A 15,250-nucleotide genomic window follows, 5' to 3' on the forward strand; every position below is an offset into this window, starting at 1 on the left:
GCTTTCCATTCTGGCCTCTTAGCAGAGTCTGGTAGTTTTCAGTGAATCTTCATCTTCCCAGAAATCAGCTCACTGCCTAAAGGGCTGTGAGGAGCACGGGACAGAGCAGTGAGGGGCCACATTCGGGACTGACTCAGCTGCCAGCAGGTCGCCGTGTGGCTGTAAGCATCACCCCCTCCCTAGGTCCAGGGAGTACCGTGTGGGGGGAGACGGCTGACTCTGAAATCCTGCCTCACTCTGTGCACCTCAGTTTCCCCACTCGTAAAATAAGGACAAAAGAGCACCGACACTGGGGGTTTTGCAGAAGTTAAATGACATCATATGTGCAAAATATTTATAATCGTGTCTGGTATGTGTTTGGTCCTCGTGAACTTTATTCAGTTTCTACATCTGGAAGTCGGAAAGTAGGCTGGGCTCTTAGATGAGGTCTTATTCGAGGGGATAGAAACATTCACTCATGAGCTAGGGATATCTTTTGCAAAATAAAGACATAAGGTTAGCAGGCTTTCTTCTTCCCTGCCACATGCTGACCCCCTTCTCACCATCTCCCTCGTACAACTTGTCCAGTTGACGGATTGAGCAGTCGGTCCCAAACATGGTTAAGAAACTTGCTCGGTTAACAGCAAATAATTCTGTCCAAGGGGAGCAGGAAAAGCAGCAACAGATTTTGATCTGAGTCTGGGAGAAAAACGGTCATTTGGGAGGGGAAACAAAGCCAGAAGTGGGGAGGCAAGCGCAGGACACTGTCCAACTGGGGAGGGCATGGGATGTTTCAGACTCTAGGGCCTGGGCGGAAGGTTCTCTGGGCTCAGAAAATGGGGCTGGAGAGACAACAGGCCCACATTCTGAACATTCATAAAGGCTACGTGAAGAATTTGAGCTCCATCCTGACAGGAGATAGAGGCCACAGGAGTCTTTAGCAGAGGACCGATGTGAAATTCGGGTCTAGAGCAGCAAGTCTAGAACCAGAGCTTTGACACCGCTGGAATGGGAGGACCGGGGCAGAGACCTGCTTGGGAGGTTGGCGAGAGAAACGAGAAGCAACGTTAGAGTGCGAGCAGCACGAGCTAGGAGCTGGGGTCACATTGGGACCATTGCTCCAGCGCATGTGGCAAGATGTAGAAATTGATTATGTGTGGATAGGGCAAGACCGTGTTCTAGCAGAGAGTAATCAAGAACAATGCAGGTCTGCAAAGGGTTTCCTTTGTGAGGCCGTGGGTTTCAGATGTGTAAAGGACCCTCCCTGGAGACAATCTCATCACCTTTCAGCGCCGAGCACTTCACGGCCATCCAAAGACCAAGTGGTAAGCAAAACAATGGGGTCCCTGCCTCTGGGCAGCGAGCATCCCAGTGAGGGAGACAGACAATGCTTCGTTGGGTAGGTAAACCAGATAACAACAGGGAGTGATGGGTACAAGGAGGGAAATGAGACGGCAGGGAAAGGTAAATGAAAAAATCAAGTTTGGTGTTCCAGAGATATATTGAAGGAAGGAATAAAGGTTTAAAGTCATTATTACGCATGTTGATGGTTTGGGCTGTGTGGGGCTCGTGGACCCTTTGAGAAAGTGATGAAAGCTCTATACCCTATCCCCAGAAAACAGATCTCACAGATGAGAAAACTCATGATCGATTCATTAAAGAATCTGAAACTGTTTTTTTTTTCCATGCTTATCTTTTACTTACTCCCTCTTTCTTAGTCAATTATGATACCGTAAGTAGATTTTATAACTTTTGAGTCATCTTCCTTTCAAGCACGTAGCTCGGGTCAGTTTGCAATGTGGACTGTGCATCTGAGACCCCCTACCCTGGTTCCCAGCATCAGCCTCTCCTTCTATTGGGGGTGTGGCTGCGGGATGAGCTCTTGCTGTCCCCCACCCCCACTTCTTCTTCCAGCAGGATGTAGAGATGGAGGAAGAACAACATCTCCTTAACCAGTTGGGCAAAGTCACAGTCCTGTCCTCTTTGTTGTCGTTGTGTCCTGGGCCACACCAACTTGCAGTGAAACTCTTAGGCAATGTATGTGGACCTTTTAGGGTCTCCAGGATCTCCCCACTGCACACCTCTGAGTCCTTTCCCTGGCTTGAACCCACAGCCCAACCCTTGGTGCCCTCACCAGATGGGTGGGGTTCTGTCACAATGACTTACACAGAGTCCCTTCCCTTGTTTGCACTTGCCCTACAGGACCCTCATGGAGACTGGGCTACAAAGAAAGGGAGGGTGTTCCTGGACCCTACTGGCCTCACTTTCAGCCCATCCGTCTCTTTCCTGTTCTTGTTAACCCGCTGGTGCAGGTACGATGTCATAACAGCAGTTCTGCCTTACCTGACCTCCATCAGAGGGGAGGGCATGCCGTCTTCGTTTCCTACTGTTTCTCATGGTATGAAGTGCCCCTTCTCCCTCACTCTCCTTCTTAGACAGGCTAGGAACTTGTGGTGGGATGGTGGGTGATGGTGAAGCAAGTTCTGCTGCCCCTAAAAGGCCCTTGGGAAGCCCTAAGAACCGGCTGAAGCCCAAGGCAGGCAGGTCTTGGGGACTGTCTTCAGGATGGAGGTTAATTCATGCTCTGTCTCTACACTCGTGCCTCGGCAGCAATGCCAGGATAAGCGGAGAAGTACCAGTCAGTTCCCTATGACAAGATGTAACCAGGGAAAGAGAAATGACCTCAACAATGAGCCACAAAGAAATTCTAATACAGGGGAAACTTATGTAAACTGTGGAGGGGCTAAGTAGTCAAACAGAGTGAGGTGAGGTCAGTCAGAGTCACGATGTCGGAAACCCCCTCCCATGAGTGGGTGGGAATGGAGTAGCAGAGGTGGTCTGATGGCAGCATGGGAAATGAGGCTCATCAGACAGAAGCTGGAGCCATAATGGATCTGTCTTGCAGAACTGAGGTCCTGGAGGAGGTACAGGGCCTATGCAGGAAGTCACCTGAGGAGACAAGGAAGGGAGAAGCAACCTAAACTTCTCCCCCTTTGATCTCCCATGTCTTGCCTCTATATCTCATTAGCCAAGACTAGAAGGGACATCAGCTGACATGGGAGCCTGGGGCCAGATCCTGCAAGGCAGAGGTTGGGCAGTCCCTCTGCTTCAGGCAGCGGAGCTGGGAAACAGCAGGAATGGGACCTGGGGGGACGCACAGACCATTCACGCATAAATTATTGAATACAATCTCAGAAAGGTTATCAGCCTTTGAGAGTTCCTCTACTTAAGCTTAAGACTCTCTGATATGGGTGGTACGAAGGCATGTCTGAGATGACATTGTCCAGGACAACCCGTGTTGACTGGAATTGATGAGTCCTTGGGAGCTGAGAACATAATGATAACGTTCATTCCCTTCACTGCTGAACTAGTAAGTAGGAATCGGTCTTTGAGAAGGGCTTCTGTCCTCCATATTGCAATGCCCTTCACCGAAGCCTTGTAATAGAATCTGTATTTCCTATAAATAGCTCATTTTGCCTGCATTGCTCTTGGAAGACATGTTTAGCAAAAGGACACAATCTAAAAGTTTACTGCAAACTCGAGGTAAGGTTGAGGAACTGTCTTGGACAAACCAGAGCAAAGACGGAAAACTTCCGGGGATGGGAGCATCCTGACTTCTTGTTCAACTTGAACATTTTTTAAGCCATAGAAAAGTGCCTGGCAGTTGTATTTAAGGTTAAGTTCACTAAACTGAAACAACTTTTAGAACAAAAATGACATAATACACTCAACACTCTATTATCTATTCTCAGATAACCCCAAAATCTTTATATGGAATGCATTTTCCATTTTTGGCAGAAGATTTTTCATCATAATTATGCTTGGCTTTGAATAAGGTTTCAATTAGTTTACAGGAGTAGACAGCAGTGGTTTCAAAATCTCCTTCCTGCAACTCCCTTTAGAATACCAAAAGGTCATTGAAAAACAAAACGTTTTTCAGCAGCAGCAACAAGATTTTCAGATCTTACCTTCTGAAAATCTTGGCATAATTCCCTCTCATAATTCATGTAGCAGAAAAAAGAAAAAAAACAGCAACCATGTAGATGGGCCTTTCAATCAGCAGGCCCCCAGCTTCCCATGTTCAGCTCTCCAGAGTCCATCCTCTCTGTCAAACACAGTCGCTGGAAGTGTAGACATTGAAAAAAGCCTGGCTGAGTTCTGATCCTAATTCTCAACTTAGAAGTGGTGTGATCTTGGGGTGAATCACTTATCTTTTCTATACCTCTTTCCCCAAATATGAAAAGGGCTTAATTTTTCTAGTAATTAAAAAATGTCAATAGCACTCATGCATCCAGCTATTGATGGAAGAGATTGTATGAGATGAAACCCCCCACCAGGAACAAATATAAATTTCAGGAATATTGCAAAAACAAACAACAAAAGAGCAGCTTGCAGGCACTGGGAAACTATCAGAGCATGTGAAGATTGAGGGGCAAACAGAAGGGAACAGGAATCCAGGCTTTCACAACTACATTTTTACCTTTCTAAAAATCAGTTTTATTCAGGTGACAGTGGCAACATTACAATGCATAGATTTTAAATGTGTGTTCGGTGAGTTTTGACAAATGTATGAACCTGTGTAACCACCACGACATTGAAGCGACAGAATACTTTCATTGCCCAGAAGAGTTCCCTGCGTACTCTTTGCTGTAAGGGACCAGCAATACGCACTGCCTTAGGCAGCCCCATATGGTAATATGTCTAATACCATAACTTAATTTGCCTGTTAGAGAACTTCCTAGAAATAAAATCATCAGCATGCAATTGACTGTATCTGCTCCTTTTCCTCTGTGTGTTATTCATTGTGACAATCATCCATGTTTTGGGGTTTAACAACAGTTCACTTGTATGGATGGAACTTCATGTATTTTGAAGGTCTGTTTTTAGGTAATACACTCGTAGAAATACTGTGTCTTCTTCGTAAACTAGCTTCTTATTATTATGACAAGATTTAATATCTTGAAGTCTATTTTCCTGGTATTTTTTAATTTTATTTTTTCAGAGTTCCAAGATTCATTATTTATGCACCACACCTTTCCTGGTATTTTTTTTAAAGTTCATTTATTTATTTGAGAGAGAGAGAGAGAGAGAGAGAGAGCAAGCTGGAGGGAGGAGCAGGGGAAGAAGGAGAGATAAATTCAAATAGTACTCAGTGTGGAGCCCAATAAGAGGCTTGATCTCACAATAGTGAGATCAAGACCTGAGCTAAAACCAAGAGTCAGATGCTTAAATGACTGCACCACTCAGGTGCCCTTATTTTCCTGATATTGATACATAAGCTGTTTTATGCTTATGATTTGTGTAGTATATATTTTTCTATCCTACTATTTTCAAATTGAAGTTTAAAGTGTAACTCTTTGCAAAAAAACATGGAGTTGGATCTTGCTTTTTATCCAGTCTGAAAATCTCTGTCTTTTAGAGTGTTTAATCCATTTACCTTTAATGTAATTATCAATACAGTTGGACTTAAGTCTATCATCTTGTTATTTATTTCCTATTTTTTCACATTATTCTCTGTTCCTTATTTCACAAATACATTTTTAGAATTTTATCTTTTCTATTGTTTTTAACTACCTTTATTATAATTTAATAATTGTCCTGGATGTTTATCAAGACTAGAACGGAGAAATAAAATGTAATATATTTGTATCACCGAGTAAATGAACTACTGTTATGTGCAACATGGATTCCATAAACACAATGAGCGATTTCATCCTGGACCAAAAAAGACATGTTATATAATGGTATTCATTAAAATCCCCAAAACTGACAAAAATAATATATAGTGATAGAAGTTAAAATGTTGGTTACCTCTGGTCATGAGGTAATGGCCAAAAGAGGTATGGTGTAGTTTATAGAAAGCTGACATGATAATTTTCTGAGAGTGAAATAAGACTCACCAAAATTTAACCAGGGGGGCAGTGAAAGTGGGGAGCTTCCAATATGAGAAAAGACCTGGATGCAACAAGACCTACATTATCACTTTACTTATAATACAGAAAATTGAAAGCCAAAACAGCCCCTGAAAAAGGGTGTTTCATTAAAGGATGCTTCTTAATGGCATATTATGGAGATGTTCTGTAGCCTTTTTATTTCTCTGTTTTTAAAAAAGATTTTGTTTATTTATTTTGAGAGAGAGAGTGTGCGAATGGAGGGGAGGGGCAGAGGGAGAGAGAGACTCTTAGCATGCTCCCCACTGAGCCCGGAGCCTGGCGTGAGACTTGTTCCCACAACCGTGAGATCATGACCTAAGTTGACTGAGCCATCCAGGCACCCTTTACGTAGCCTTTTCAAAAAGGTAATTATTAAATTTAGGAGACAGAACAATGAGCAAACAAAGTAAAAAGAGACAAACCAATTAAAAAACCAAACTCTTACCTGTGGAGGACAAACTGCTGGTTACCAGAGAGGAGATTGGGGGGCTTGGGGGAAGTGGGAGAAGGGGACAGAGAGCACGGTTATCATGACGAGCACCGAGAAATATATAGAATTGTTGGAGCACTACACTGTACACCTGAAACTAATGTAACACCGTGTGTGAACTACACTGACATTTAAAAATAAATGAATTAACATCATCATATATTTTTATATTAACGGACTCACAGAAGCCCCTCGAAGAGAGATTGTTGAACGAATGCATTTTCCAGCAACACAGGAAATGCTTAGAATATACTATGAAGTGAAAGACAAAACAAATCCCACTGAGACTATGGATGTGACTATGTAAAAGTTATGTGTGCAGACATGAGAACTCGGTGAATAGATTCCCAGACGTGGAGAAAAGGGTTATATAACGACAGTGGGGACTTCAGGGAAATTCAAAGATTTTTTCTTCTTCTTGTTTTATTGCTGCGAAAACAGTGTTTGTGCAGTATATTACAATGTAAAAGTAAGAAACCAGCCGGAAAGCAAGAACGAGTAGTCCAAGCTCTCGGGGGTAGGGCAGGTCTCCATAAGACTTGAAATTTGATGGGACAGCAGGATCATAAATGTTCTAGAGAATAAAAGAATTTGGGTGGGGAGACTTAGAAAGAGTAAGCAGTTCTCCCGAGGTCACTTAGTGGGTTGCTAGCAGTCAAGACTAGAACACAGCTATTTTGACTAAAATAAAATGAATTTAAAAATTGGACAGTTTAAACAATAACAATACTTAAAAAACAAGAAACAAACAAACAAACAAAACCCCCCAAAAAACAGCCACTATCATCTAAAGCAAAACTTGGCCAGGGATATATCGTTAAATCTATTATTCATATTTAAGTGACCTAAGAAGTATACGGAGTATCTAATTCGTCTTATGACTGCGTTGTATTTATCTGAAGCATTCTCAACATTCTTTTTTTTTTTTTAAAGATTTTATTTATTTATTTGACAGAGAGAGATCACAAGTAGACAGAGAGGCAGGCAGAGAGAGAGAGAGCGAGAGAGAGAAGCAGGCTCCCTGCTGAGCAGAAAGCCCGATGCGGGACTCGATCCCAGGACCCTGAGATCATGACCTGAGCCGAAGGCAGCGGCTTAACCCACTGAGCCACCCAGGCACCCCCATTCTCAACATTCTTAACAATCTTCCACCACATAGCCAAATGCCCTGTAAGGACACTTGGACGAAAGAATGCGATGATATACTAAATGTGTAATGTAGTGGGGCACCTGAGTGGCCCAGTGGGTTAAGCCTCTGCCTTCGGCTCAGGTCATGATTTCAGGGTCCTGGGATCGAGTCCTGCATCGGGCTCCCTGATCAGCAGGGAGTCTGCTTCTCCCTCTGCCCACCCCCTCTCACAAATAAATAAATAAAATCTTCTAAAAAAAGGTGTAATATAGTATCTCTCTGATTCCTCAGGTCCAGAAAATGCTCATTATCCATCTTTTTCCTCCCATCGGCCTTTATTAGTCTCAGTCCTTAAACTCAAACACTTGGCCACGTTTTCACGGTGTCACCAACAAAATAATTTCCTTTTGCTTTGGTTGCTGAGAATTAAAAAACAAACCCACCTCCTTCCTGTTTGCGACTAAGTTTAATGAGAGTGGGAGAAGCTAAAAAATAATATGGATGCATTAAGAGCATCATTTTAATTTATAGGAGCCATTACCCTCCGCAGGATTAAAAGGGAGTTGGGACAAGCCCTCATTAGAAAAGCAGTGGACACACTGGAAAGAAAATTTGGGGGTGTCTTGGAAAAGGTGATTAAAAGTTAGGTTTCCATGCTCCGTGCCAGTGGGTGCAGAGGAAGGAGGGAGGGTTCGGGGTGTACAGTGGCTAGACAGACCATTAAATTGGTATTAAACACTTTTCCATATGAAGGAAGTGTCCTCCTGCCAACAGCCAGCAGTTGAGAGATCAGTTTCCACGCAGATGCTCTGCAAGAGGGCTGAGCAAACCTGGAAAGATCACGAGGTGACCGGGGTGAGAACCCAGGACGCAGAGCACGTCTGGCTCCACTTCCTCGCAGGCTCGGGGAACTTGGCACAAAGCAGCGGAATGAAGGGCCTATATAAACACACAAACCCACTGACTCTTTTTTTCCATAGAATTAACTCAACCAGAAATACGTTACAAAAATAGAACAAAGCTGGCTTCCATCAGTGTCCGCCGCACCAGCCCATAAAGGATTTCTTGTACCTTGTCCAAAGCAAAGTGGGGGGATGACAGCTCAGGGCCCGGGCTGCTCAGCAGTGGTTCCCTTGCCGACCACTGCCTGACCTCCTTCCAGAGCCGAGCTCTGACAAAGACCCCATTGAGCGAAATGCAGCCCATATGGAGCAGGGGGGTTTCCCAGACTGACTTCCTCCTCGAAAATCCGCAAAGTGATTCATTTGCAAACTCTTCCTAATAAGCTCCACGTGGATGCCTGGATGCTCCTGGGGTCTGGGCAAGAATTTCCTTGTGGCACTCAGACCCTGACCTGTCTTGACTAACCCTAGGGACGAAATAGCAGTAGCAGCCTCACCAGTTTACAGAATGCTGTAAACATTTGGAAGGCACTTAAAGATGGGTCTCCAACCCCCTTCATGTTGCCCGTCCGGTGAAGGCATTACGCTTAGTGGGCAAAGATTGGCAAAGAATCAGACGGACCTGGACGGTGCCGTCGATGGAGAGTGACCTTCCCCAGTTATGCCAACGGTCCTGGCCTCAGGGTCTGTATGAGAAAAATGAGAACAGTACCTACTTTACAGGGTGTTTGAGAGAAGTGAGGAAGTCAGTCTCGAGTCTGCCACATGGAAATTCAATGAGCCAGAGCTCCCTGCTCTTCTCCCACACAGAATCCGACCTCCAGGTCATGACGGTCGGGTATGTCTGTTAAGATTAGCAAAGGGGTGGGGGCACCGTTTGGGGGATTATAAATAATGGTTTGACAGCACAGTCAGAAATTCCTTACAGAATGGTGTTGGAAAATGTCTCTGGCTTCAGGCCACCCCATCAGCCCGCACCCTGCCTTTGTGTCAGGGGCTTGAAAAGCAGGCAGAAGTTGAGGGTGCTTATGGGGAGGTTGACTCACAAAAGCCAAAGTGAAATCGGCCTGGGCAAAGGCCGGCGGAGATGCTCAGAAGAGAAAGACACGGTAACTATCATAGAATCAATGACTTCTGCACCGAGCGTGGCTTTTCTCATTGAACTCTACCCAGAATCCGTTGTCTCCTCACAAAAGACAGGTTTTAGAGTCGCATAAAATGTCTGCCACTGGCCAGGGTGCCGCACAGAGGAAGACGATGTGTGATTTGAAGAGCGCAGACCAGAGAGGAGCCGTGGCCTCGGGAGGGAGGCTGGGCCTCTGTCGAGCATGGACGGGGCTTTGTTTGGAAGCAGAGATCTGTCAAGCACCTGCCTCAAACGTGGGGTGCTGAAAGAGGGGAAATAGTGTGAGACTCTGCTCCTGCCCGTCACAGATCTCGGCTCAGGGAGGACAGACAACCTGAGGTTGTCGGTTGGTTTGTTGGTTTGGGAACATCAGGTGATGTAAGCACATGAGCTGTGGGGATACAAAGAACATTCCAGAGATACGTGGCATTAGACGCTAAGGAAGGACCCGCTCCGCCCTGGCCGGAGCAAAAACATTTCTCTCGGCCACATCTGGGTCGGGAATTTGTCGATTCCCCGGGGGCGAATGGGTTGGGAGTTTCTGCCAGCATCGTATTTTAGGTTATCTGTCATCCCTTGTAAATGTATGCTGCCACTAATTCTTCAAATAAACTGTGAGGGTAGTTCAGTCCGTGATGCGGGGGTTGCTGTCATTCTCGCTAAGCTTCCCAGGGTTCCTACGGAAGGGACTCCCTCAGGAGTGGTGGGAGATCTTTATCTGAAATCAATAGGCCTAAGAAATTGTTTAGATCAGAATCCTCGGGGTAGGGGCGGAAGACAGACCCTCAGACATCTCAGCCTTGCACCGTGGGAACGTGAACTCCACTGTCCACAAAGCCTCAGAATGTTCACAGGATACAGGACCCTCTTGAGTGAGTTATTTTAGGAAAAAAAAAAAAATACTGGTTTTTCCTTAAGCGTTATTCCAGACATCTGTCCATGCATACATTTAGATCAATAAAGTCTATGATGTCACAAAATTGAAAAATAAAGACCAGGAGATAGGAGGGTCTTTCAGGATGCTGAGTCACCTCTTGAAATGCAGGGTTAACACCATCCCAACTTGAGATATGCGATTTAGAAGAAATCACTCTAACCATCGCTCTCAGGATGAGGGTGGGATTAGGCAATGGTCTACACTGCAACTTTTAGCTACCCACAAGAACCTTTTGTGTTTTATCTGGTCACCATTTCGGGGAGTTCACAGCCCTAGACAAGTCCTTCTACCCTTTCTTACGCTGATCACTGTTGCTGAATCTTGTTGCTCTTGTTGTAAAAAATGTACATTCATCTGTTATATGCGATGAGATAGTTTTACTCTTATTATTAATTATGATTCATGTTTACTCCGTCCTCTGAATTCATCCTGCACCAGTGTTTTGCTTATTGGGTTTATTGATTTATTGGTTTTTGGTACCTCTGACTGCAGTGTTCCTGCCGTGTACAGAGTTGTACTGAGGCTGAACTCTCCTACCTCTGCATCAGCGATCTCATTCCTGGTCCACAATCAGCCGGACAATAAGCCGTGTTCACCACACCTGTGTGTTCAAGAAGACGGCCGGCCTGCTAGGGAGGATCGTATGAGATGCTGGAACACGGACCCAATAAACCCCAGGGGAACAAAAGAACTGGCTCCCCCAGAGCTGGGCTGTAGTTCTCACATCCTGGGTACCATTTTTGTGGGGGTCTTTTTGCTGGACAACTAAAGAGACAGATTTTGGTGTACTTGGGTGGTTCAGTCGGTTAAGCATCTGCCTTCAGCTCAGGTCATGATCTCAGGGTCCTGGGATCCAGAGCCCGCGTGGGGCTCCCTGCTCAGTGGGGACCCTGCTTCCCCGTCTCCCTCTGCTGCTCCCCGTGCTTGTATGCTCACGCTCTCTTTCTGTCAAATAAATGAATAAATAAATAAATAGACTTCTTTTGATAACCGCACTCCTTATAATAAAGCTTATTCAGAACAACTCTGATTTTAATCCCAATAGTCCAAGTCCAAATTCTATCTCAGATATTTCTGCTTAGGACCACAAGCTTCTTAAGGCAGAAACACAACAAACAAACAAACAAACAAAAACACAACAATCAAAATCCAAGCCATCACACCCTCCACATTTCCCCAACGTTGTGAGACCCAGTGTCCGAAGATTTGTTTGGGAAAACGAGTGCCACGTCCCCGAATGACAATAATACCACAGCACCACTTCCAGTTTGAGGGCTTACTGTCTCCATCAATTCCTTAAAAAGTTGTTAGAGCCTAGGAACACAATTAAAGGAGTGAGAAATTTCCCTAGGACTTGGGGGAACAGGGAAAGAGTTTTCAAAATGAAGAAGGAAAAGAAAAGCAATTGTCACTCACCATCAGCGGCCTGAATACAAGTTGACATAAGTTTTGGGGAGAGAAATAGGCATTAAAATCGAAGACATGTTATACCCTGGGGCAGTTCTACATCTAGAAATACGAAGCAGCCTCACGGTAGGTGCTCTAGAATAGGATCACAAAGATGATCACGGTGGCATCACCTGTCGTACTGAGAACCGGAAGACAACACGTATCTCTACAGACCGACGGATGAGTGGCTGGACCCAGCCTGACTTACTCCTGTTGTGGTCTATGCTGCAACCATGACAAAGAAACAAGTACAGAAATGGAAAGATCTCCAAGAAAAATGTTGTCATGAGAAACACATTAATAAACCCCAAATATGTCAGAATCCAAGTCTAACTGGTGATAATATCAGCAAAGATCATAACCAGTGTCTATTAAGAGTTTTCTGGGAGCCACGTCAGCTGTAAGCACTTACTGTGAGCTGTCTCTCCCTCAGTCCTTATAAACACCTCCCTTGAGTTGCTGTTAGGGATGTTTTACAAATAAAAATAAAACCTCAAGCGCAGAGACAAAACTAAGTTGTTCAAAGTTGCATCAACCCCAAGTGAGAAAGACAGTCCTCTGAGTGTGGGGAGGAAGAAGAGGAAACTAAAGACAGAACTCCCATTTGACTCCATTTATTTTGTATTATTTAATTTTTGGATGAGATTGAGTATTCACACCCTATAAAAATTGCTTAATTGCTTAAAAATAAGTGACCCATGGGACGCCTGGTGGCTCAGTCCATTAAGCATCTGACTCTGGATTTCCACTGGTCATTACCTTGGGGGTTGTGGGGTGGAGTCCCACCTTGGGCTCCACTCTCAATGCCGAGTCCGTTTGTCTCTCTCCCTCTGCTCCCCCTACGCACAGGCTCACGCTCTATCTAAAATAAATAAATAAACAAACAAATACATAAATAAATAACGTCTTTTAAAAAAAACATGATATACAAGATAACCCCAGGAATGGCAATGTACTTGGAACCCATACGAGTCGTTTCACCACCTGGAGGTACGAGTAAATTGCACCTCCTTTATTTCTGGAATTGTTGGCCTTCTCCCTCCCCAAGTCCATTGGCTTTTAACCCCCAGGCAGAGAAAGAGAAAGGAGAGTAAGATGAGCCACAAGTAGCACCATTTTCCATTGAGCTCCCTCGGTCCGGAGGAGTTTTGCCGTCTCCCACAACCAGCAGACTCCCAGACAGACTGGAGTAACTGAGGTTGACCAGGACAGACTGCTCATCCCTTGGTGGACTGGCCACCCTGAGGCCACAGTCCCGGCTTTGCAGAAAACTGATAAGGCTTCTGCTAATCACTGCTTTGTGATTGCATGCATTGCTTTCCTATTAAATACATTTCTTTGCATTTTCTTATCCTCCATCCTTGGCATAAATGTCCTAGAATGTGTTCTATGTGTCCAAGTTCAAATATGAGTCTCTCTAAATATCCTAGCTCTGTGACACCGGCTGTCTGTGAAGATAAGGCGTTTCCAGGCGTCACTCTGGGAAGAGGGAAACGCAAAGGCACAGAACCCACGGTGCCAAAAAATAAAAATCTCCTGATACCTGCAAGAGAATAAAGATGCACGGGAGCAAACTAACAAAGACTAGCGTTAGAGATGCTCTTGAAATCCTCCCGTACGTCTTCACGTCTATGAGCCAAGAAAGAGACATCCTTCCTGCCTCTGCATCCCACCTTCTGAATATATTTTTCACCTCGTTTTTAAAAACCAATATGATTGTTAATTTCTTCATTAGCATCAACCGTAGGACTAAATTTCATCTTCTACAGGCACTTGAATCCATACAGATCCTAGTTAGCTAAGAGTTACACTCATCCTAAATCCCTCAAAGCCAGCAATAATGTCAGGAAATGCAATGAAATTAATAATTGCTGCAGAAATATGCCAAATACTACATTGTTCCAAAATAAAAATGCCTGGCTCATGTAGATAAATGTTTTTAGGCCCATATCATCTCCTCGATATTTTCTCAGTACCACAAGAATCAACTAATAAGTAAGTATGTCAGCTGATAGATCATGATGTTGGCAGACAAAAATAAGTAAAATATGGTCCTTCAAAAAAAAATAAATGGTCCTTAAAACAAAGGCTAAAAGATATAATATTTTAAAAGTCATATTCATGACTTGCAAATAATGAGATAAAATGAAAGACTGGGAACGTGAAAATCTAACAAGAAAGGAGAAAAGGAAACAAATCTTTCAAAGACCATTACATGTAAGACATGTTTTTTTATCTCTTACATTCATCTTTCACAAGAAAATCCCATGAAATTGTCCTAAAGGTATTTACTGAGTATCCACTGTACGTCAGGCATTGCACTAGACTCCGAAGATGGCGAATAGATGACCAAGTTCAAAGGGGAGGCAGAGACCAGACAAATCCAATGGACAAATCCATTTTCCTGAATGCAAGTAAGCCTTCAGAAAGTTTTTAGAAACCAACTGGCATAGACATAAAATATATGAAACAAAGCTTACAGACATGGAAGATCACACTTCTTTGGAGAGACCTGAACACACCTATCAGCCTTTCTATCCATCGATCGCAGAAAATTTAGGAAAGTAATTTACCTAGGACTCTGATAAAAATGATAAAAATGCAACCATTTCTCAGGGGGATTTATCGACTGGCATAAGAAGACTCCTTCTAGTCTTTTATTTTTGTCTCATTATTTGGAAGTGATGAGTAATACATTTTTTAGTCTTTAATTTTTTAAGGACCATGTTTCACTGTGCTTATACCAACACTACCTACTACCTCTGACGGTAGGCCTGACATCAGGGGCAGAGACGATGCACAAAGAGGTGGTCTCTGACCCTCTCTTGGCCATGCTTCTCCCCACGTTGTGTCCATTTTCAGATGGCCACTTCCTGCACAGTCTCAAGGTGGCCAACCCATCTGGCCCACACAATTCCAGATGGTGAGGGGCAGACAGACTTCCCTGATAACTCAAACACACGCTATGGAAGTGAGACGTGTCGGTTCTGAGTGGCCCTTCCTGAAACAAATTTGTGGCTAGGGGGACAGAAGGGGAAGACTTGGCTGACTTAGGTGGAGGTCACAGGCCCCAGGCTTGGAGCTGGATAAGATAGGAGCCTTGCCAGAAGCATACAGACAAAGAACGATGTGACAGAGGTAACTGGACCCTGGTCATAGCCATTCTTCCTGCCCTTCCTTCTTCCTCACTGAAAGCCCTGTGCCCTGGGAGACAGATCGATGTACCCTGCTGAAGGAAAGAAAGAAAGAAGGAATGAAAGAAAGAAAGAAAGAAAGAAAGAAAGAAAGGGAGGAAGGAAGGAAGG

The sequence above is a fragment of the Enhydra lutris genome, unplaced genomic scaffold, assembly GCF_002288905.1.
Source record: "Enhydra lutris kenyoni isolate GAN:26980312 unplaced genomic scaffold, ASM228890v2 scaffoldscaffold29, whole genome shotgun sequence".
Lineage (NCBI taxonomy): Eukaryota > Metazoa > Chordata > Mammalia > Carnivora > Mustelidae > Enhydra > Enhydra lutris.